General features: G+C 48.0%; 1 long non-coding RNA gene across 1 annotated transcript in view; it reads right to left on the bottom strand.

The window, feature by feature from the left end:
- Window positions 1-1996: 1996 nt before the first annotated feature.
- Window positions 1997-7491, bottom strand: part of LOC132659873 (uncharacterized) — a 6182-nt gene continuing 687 nt past the window's right edge. Inside the window, exon 2 of the long non-coding RNA XR_009600826.1 lies at window positions 1997-4660. This is a non-coding gene — a long non-coding RNA (uncharacterized LOC132659873). The remainder of the gene's footprint in view (window positions 4661-7491) is intronic.

Raw genomic sequence — 7491 nt, 5'->3', positions numbered from 1 at the left:
CCAGCAGCACTAACGGTCTCCAAAACCTTTTCATCACTTCAAGCAGAAACTCCTTCCCTGTTAAGCAATAACTCCCCACCTCTTCCCCAGCCCCCAGCCCCCACCACCGTATTTTCTATGGAGTCTATCTGTAGGGATCTCCCCTGAGTGGAATCAGAGTTTGTCTTTCTGTGTGTAGCTTCTCTCCCTGCACATCGTGTCCTCCAGTTTCATCCATGGTGTAGCAGGTGTCAGAACCTTCCTTTTTAAGGCTGAATCATTCCAGTGGTGTGGTTGGGCCACACCGTGTTATCCATTATCTGCCTGTCAGTGGACGCTAGGCATGTTCCGCCTCTGACTGCCGTGAATCATGCCTCTGAGAACACCGGTGTGCAGGTGCCTCTTCGAGACGGCTTTCCGTCTTACTGGGTGTAAAGAGAAGTGGAACTACTGGGTCACACCGTGATGCGACAGTCAACCGTTTGAGGAACCACCAGACTGCTTCCACAGCAGCTACCTTATTTTCATGTTCCCACCAGCCGTTCACCCGATTCCCACTTCTCCACATCATCCTCCAGTTTTATTTACTCACTCATCAGTGGAATGGAAATGCCTTGAAGACTGTGTGCCAGGCACTGTCCTAGGCACTGCGTATACAGGGAGGAGAACAGCGTTTATCACCACGACTCAATCTGTGAACAAACAGCCAGGAAAAGAGGCATGGGAAGAAACAGTGGCCATTTCAGACAGGCTGTTCAGCAAAGGCCTTTCTGAGAAGGTGGCATGTGAATAATATGTTGGAAGATGTGAAGGGATCTGTGCTTGTGCTTAGCTGCTCAGTGTGTCCAACTCTGTGAGTCCATGGACTGTAACCCACCAGTCTCCTCTGTCCATGGGAATTCTCCAGGCAAGAATACTGGAGTGGGATGCATGTTCTTCTCCAGGGGAACTTCCTGACCCAGGAATGGAACCGGGGTCTCCTGCATTGCAGGCAGATTCTTTACCAGCGGAGCTACCTGGGAAGTCCCAGTGAAGGGCTTTCCAGGCAAAGAGCACAGCCCAGTACAAAGGCCCTGGGGCAGGACTGTGCCTGGCTGCTGGAAGAACAGCGAGGAGGCCTGCTTGCAGCAGAGTAAGGAGGGAAAGAGAAGGAGGAAGGGAAGGCAGGGAGGGCACGGGCAGGTCGTGCAGGGGCTCGTGGGCCAAGGGAGGAACTGGGCTCTTACCCCGAGGGAGGTGGGACCCTGGAGGGCTGCGGGCAGAGGAGGGGCGGAGCCTGACTCAATGCTCAGGCGCGTCTTCTGGTCGCTATTGCACGGAGAGACTGAGGGGATGAGGGCGGAACCCGGAACTTGGATGGAGGGGACCGCTCTAGACCAGGCAGGACTTGATGGAGGCAGAGGAAAGGAGAGGGATTTAGGAGGTGGGGGCGGGGAGGAGGCCCGAAGACGCTGCTGGAGCACCAGGCTGTCATGCCTTCCTCCGCCGGCAGGTGCCGCTCGCCGGCTTTCCGCGCCCAGCAGCCCGCCACCTGCGGGCTCCAACGCGCACCTGCCGGGAATGTCCTCTCCGCATTCCGGTTCCAACAGGGAAACTGAGCAGCTGGGCCCTTGCCCTGACGGCAGGCGGTGCCCCCGGGCCAGGGCACTAGACACGACCCGGTGCAAAGTAAACCAGGAGGCTTTCAAGACGGAAAACCTTTGGACAACCCACCAGGTGGCCAGGGAGGGGTTCCCGGTGCTTTCTTCTTTTGGCTGGGGTGGACTTGGGTAAGAAGGACCTGGTGCAGACCCTGCTTTGGGTATCTCGCAGAAGTGGAATTAAATCTGTGATTCATCAGCTAATAAAGGGAGAAGGTGGGCCTTTGTAGCCCAGGCTTGGGATAACCCTGGTGGGGGGGAGGGGTGTGTGGCCAACGCAATGGCCAGGGAGGGACCCCGCTGTGGTCTCCCATCATCTGAAGAGCGCCAGGTACTTTGAAGCTATGTAAACATCCTCATTAAACAGAAAGGACTTATTTTTAAGATTTTCTTAATAAAGAATCTTTATAGAATTTGTTACAATATTGCTTCTGTTTTCTGTTTTTAGGCCAGGAGGCATGTGGAATCTTAGCTCCCCTGCCAAGGATCAAACCTGCACTCTCTCCAGCGGAATGCAAAGTCTTGACCACTGGACTTCTAGAGAAGGACATTTTTAATATTGAATGAACAGCACTTGAAGGGAGTGGCTCATTTGTAAAGAAAGGAGAGACTATGCATTTATAGCATTCAGTTCAGTTCAGTTCAGTTCAGTCACTCAGTCATGTCCGACTCTGTGACCCCTCTCATTACAGCCCCAAATGCCCATCGACACTAGAATAGATGACTAGCCCAGCATGGTGATGACAGTTAATAATGCTGTATTGGGACTCCCCTGGGGGTGCAGTGGTTAAGACTCTGAGCTCCCAAAGCAGGGAGCATATGTTCAATCCCTAGCCTGGGAACTAGATCCCACGTGCCACACTGCAGGGTGGACAAAAACCCACACAAAACTGTATTGTACTTTGAAAGTGTCTGAGAGTCGGTCTTAAAGGTTCTCATCACAAGAAAAATAACTACTCCATGTGCCGATGGATGCTAACTAGAGTTACTGTGGTGACCATTTCACAGTATATACAAATGCAGAATAATTATGTTGTACAGCTGAAGCGCATATGTTATGTATCAATTATAGCTCACTTTAAAATATATATATAGAAAACGCTGACTAAAAGGATATATACATGGATGATGGGATGTTCACCCAACGGTATAGTCTATAGAAGTGAGAATTAATGAATTTCAACCACAGGTAATCATATGATTTATGACACAAACAAAATGCTGAGTGAGAGATAATTTGCAAAACGTTCAAAAATGACAGAAAAAGAACACAATTTTTAGAGTCACTTAATACGATTGTAAATAAAGAAAGCAAAGAAGTATAGAGGGACATTACAAAAGGGAATCACAAGACAATCAGCTCAGCAAGAGGACAGAATAATCCTAAATGTGTCTGCATGAAATAGATGAAGCAAAATACGATATGGCTGAAAGGAAAAGCAGAGAAAGTCACAATTACACTTCAAAACTTCTACAGTCATCTCTTGGTGCTTGGCAAAATAAGCAGACAGGATATTAGCAAGAATAGAGATCTAAACAATAGCATCAACCAAACAGAAACAAAAAATATGGTGAAATGATTTGGCGCAAAGATACAAAGGCAGTTCAACAGAGAAAGGACTGTCTTTTCAGCAAATGGTGCTGGAAAAACAGGATATCCTAGGCAGAAACAAACAAAACAAATAAACAAAAAAAACCCTCTACCTAAACAAAAAGGAACACAAGATGGGATCATAGGTCTAAATGTGACATGTAAAACAATAAAACTCTTAGAAGAAAACAGAGAACTGCTTGGGACTCCCCTGGTGGTCCACTGGCTAAGACTGCGTTCCCAATGCAGGGTGCCCAGGTTCAAGCCCTAGTCAGGGAATTTGATTCCACATGCTACAACTAAGAGTTCACATACCACAACTGAAAACAGATCCAGTGTGTGCAACTAAGGCCCAGCACAGCCAAATACATACATACATACATAATAGGGCCTCCAAGTTTCGGACACGACTGAGCGACTGAACACACACACACGAAAGAGAACTTCTTTGTGGCCTTGGGTCTGGCAAAGGGTTCTTCATGACAGCAGTGAAAGCATGACCTATGAAGAGGGGAAAAGCTGATAAACTGAGCATCATCAAAATGAAGCCCCAAGGACACAGCTAAGCGAATGAAAAGCCAAACCACAAGCTGAAAAAAAAATTTCAAACCCCAGACCCCATAAAATCACTTGTATCCAGAATATATAAAGAATTCTCAAGACATAATAATAGGAAAACAAGCCCACTAAAAGAAATGGCAAAATATTTGAACAGACGCTTCACTGAAAAAAATTCATGGATGGCACATAAATACATGCAAAGATGTTCAACACTGTTAGCTGATCAGGGAGACACAGATTAAAATCCACAGTGAGGTACCATTACATGCATCTTTGCTGTTGTTCAGTAGCTCAGTCGTGTCCGACTCTTTGTGACCCTATGGACTTTAGCGTGCCAGGCGTCCCTGTTCTTCACCATCTCCCGGAGCTTCCTCAAACTCATGTCCATTGAGTTGGTGATGCCATTCAACCATCTCATCCTCTGTCGTCCCCTTCTCCTCCTGCCTTCAATCTTTCCCAGCATCAAGGTCTTTTCTAATGAATCAGCTCTTTGCATCAGGTGGCCAAAATATTGGAGCTTCAGTTTCAGCATCAATACTTCTAATGAATATTCAGGATTGATTTCCTTTAGGATTGACTGGTTTGATCTCCTTGCAGTCCAAGGGAGTCTCAAGAGTCTTCTCCAACACCACACACAGCTCAAAAGCATAAATTCCTCGGTATTCAGCCTTCTTTATGGTCCAACTCTCACATCCGTACGTGACTAGTGGAAAAACCATAGCTTTGACTATATGGACCTTTGTTGGCAAAGTAATGTCTCTGCTTTTTAATATGCTGTTGAGGTTGATCATAGCTTTTCTTCCAAGAAGCAAGGGTCTTTTAATTTTGTGGCTGCAGTCACTATCTGCAGTGATTTTGGAGTCCAAGAAAATAAAGCATCTTAGAATGCCTAAAATAAAAAATAAAAAAATAGGACAATACCCAGTGCTGATGAAGATGTGGAAAAATAGGAACTCTCAGGTATTGGCGGTGGGGATGAAAAACAGCACAGCCACATTGGAAAACCAGCCATTTCTTACAAAGTTACACCTACAATTACCTTATAACTCAAGCAGCCTGCTTCTAAGAATTTATCCTGGAGAAATGAACACTGGTGATATTTATATAATATGTTTATAGCAGCACTGTTCATGATCGCCCTAAACTGGGAGCAACTCAGATGGCCCTCTACAGGTGAACGGATAAAAGGTGATGAGCCCACACAAAGGGAAAATACTGGACAGTCCAAAGGAAAGGGCTCCTGACATACCTAACTGCATGGACAGGTCTCAGATGCTAAGTGAGAGAAGCCAATCTCAAAAGCTACACAATGTATGCTTCTGTTTATATGATGTTCTCAAAAAGATTTTTTAAAAAATGGGGACTTCCCTAGTGGTCCAGCGGCTAAGACACGCTCCCAATGCAGGGGACCTGAGTTTGATCCCTGGTCAAGGAAATAGATCCCACATTCTGCAACTATGACCCTGGTACAGCCAAATAAATAAAAATAAATAAAAAGTTTCAAAAAACCATAGCAACAAAAAAAGCAGATCCACGGTGTCCAGGGGTGAGGGCTTGGGTGAGGATCTGCCTACGAAGCAGTATCTGGAGGAGGTTCTTCAGGTAGCAGAACCATGTTCTGTCAACTGTATATTTGTTAAAACTTAGAACCCTGCACCAAAGAAAGTGCCTACCAAGCCACATAAATTAAAAAAAACGAAAAACAAAATAAATCTTGTAACCAAAATGTACCCCCCAAACACAGAAGTACCATAGAAATCGCTGTAGTGCTGATTACCTGGCCAGAGGAGGAGGTGGGAGGTTGTTCATGTTTGAAAGAGCATGTGGGGGACCTCAGGGGGCTGATGACACCCTGAATCTTGGCCAGGGTGGGGATCACGTGTGTGTTGGTTTCACAGGAAATAATTAGATTAATATATGTTGATGTTTTCTGTGTTTTCCATGTGTGTTTGCATTTAAAGAATTATTATTATTTATATTAGTATTATTTGGCAGCCCCGTGGTATCTTAGTTCCCTAACCAGGGACCAAAACCCGCCATCCTCTGCTTCGGAAATGTGTAGTCTTAACCACTGAACCGCCAGGGAAGCCCATGTTTGTGTGTATGCACAGAGCTCACCCTGTTTTTCCTGCATCAATTAATAGGTGACAGGCGTCCCGCCTGGAAGGGAGGAAGCAACACTTTCCTGTTTGGGGAACTGAGAAGATGTGTTGTGAGGCTAGAGAAATTCACAGAGTCTGGGCCCTGGAGGAAAAGGAACAAGGCACTGCTTGTTTTTTCTCAGGAGGTCAGCGGGAGCCAAGGAAAGTATTAGACCAGTGCCTACCTCCCTGGCCCCATGTCACATGCTAAAGGCCTGGTATCCTTTGGGAAATAGTCAGCAGGGTGGCCCCAGGGACTCCCCACCTCACCCCACCATCTGCTCTCCATCCCGTGACTCAGCCTGGCTTCTCAATTTTGCCAAGCTGGTCATCTCTGTTCTCTTTGCCCAGCTCTGCACGGCCCAGACTTATTTCTGTTTTTCTTCACCTGCCTGGGAGCGGGAAGTTACCCAGACCTCGAGGCCCCAGGGAACATCCCCTCCCCACAGCCATCCGGTCAGGGGGCGGGGATGGGGGTGGGCAGGGCAGCGCCTGCCGGGCCCCAGTGACCCAAGGGGGCCCCTATCGAACTTCCCATCTGCCAGTCGTTATGAATCAACAGCAAGAAAACCACACCGGTCGTGGCTAGGGCGTGGTGGAGGGAGACGGTTGCGGCTGTGTGTCCCAAGTGCAACACGTACCCTATCTGGGCCTCACCAGCACCTTTGGGAGGGGCCCGGAGGCTGCAGGATTCTGTGTATCTCTGGGGAGAGGGGTGTTTGGGAACTTTCTAGAAGTTTCTAGAACCTCTCCAAGAGCGTTCTGCTCCCAAACACGGCAAAGTTCTTACCAGATTGGAGGCAGTCAGTGGGGGACCAGCCACAATTCACCCTCTGGTTCCCCTCTACTTCTGGAGACCTGGCATGGTGACTTCTTGGCTTTTTGGGGAGCAGCTTCCACTCCCGAGATTCTCACTATGTCCAGGCTCCCTGTCCAGCTTCTCGTCCTGGTCCCAAAGGTCCTCTTGTCAGAGTGACCTTCTTTGGCTCCCCCTGCCCCACGTTTCAGGACACAAATGAGCCCCACTACATCTCCCATCCTCTCCCTGGGCTTTATTTTCCTCTCACATACACTTTATCACCATCTGATAGGCTTGGATATACATATATTTAAGGTATTTCTTTGTCTGTCAAGGGTATCACACAGGGAGGTAGGGTGGCGTTTGACGTTTCAGTCCCATCTTTGCGTAGACTGCCTGCCACATAGGAGGCGCCACATACAAGTTTGCAGGGACAATGAATGGCCCTGGCTCTAAAGCTGCCTGCTCTGCATTGAAACCCTGGGGCCCCACGGGTGGGAGAGCCTCCCCCGGGAGTCAGGCCTGGTTGTGCCTCCATGTGCCCATCTGTGCAGGGGGCTGAAATGAACTTGGGGCGCTGTCTGCGTGAAACCCGCTTCCCCTAATACACAAAAGTGCTTAAAGCAGTATGTGCCCCTGGGCCTTGGATGTTCTTTTAAAAAAATATCAGGATGGGGGACTTCCCTTGGCGGTCCAGTGGTTAAGACGCCAGGCTTCCAGTGCAGGGGGCGCTGGTTTGATCCTTGGTGGGGGAACTAAAATTCCACATGTTTCTCAGGA

The sequence above is a fragment of the Ovis aries genome, chromosome 5, assembly GCF_016772045.2.
Source record: "Ovis aries strain OAR_USU_Benz2616 breed Rambouillet chromosome 5, ARS-UI_Ramb_v3.0, whole genome shotgun sequence".
Classification (NCBI taxonomy): Eukaryota; Metazoa; Chordata; class Mammalia; order Artiodactyla; family Bovidae; genus Ovis; species Ovis aries.
This window is presented reverse-complemented; position numbering and strand designations above follow the sequence as displayed.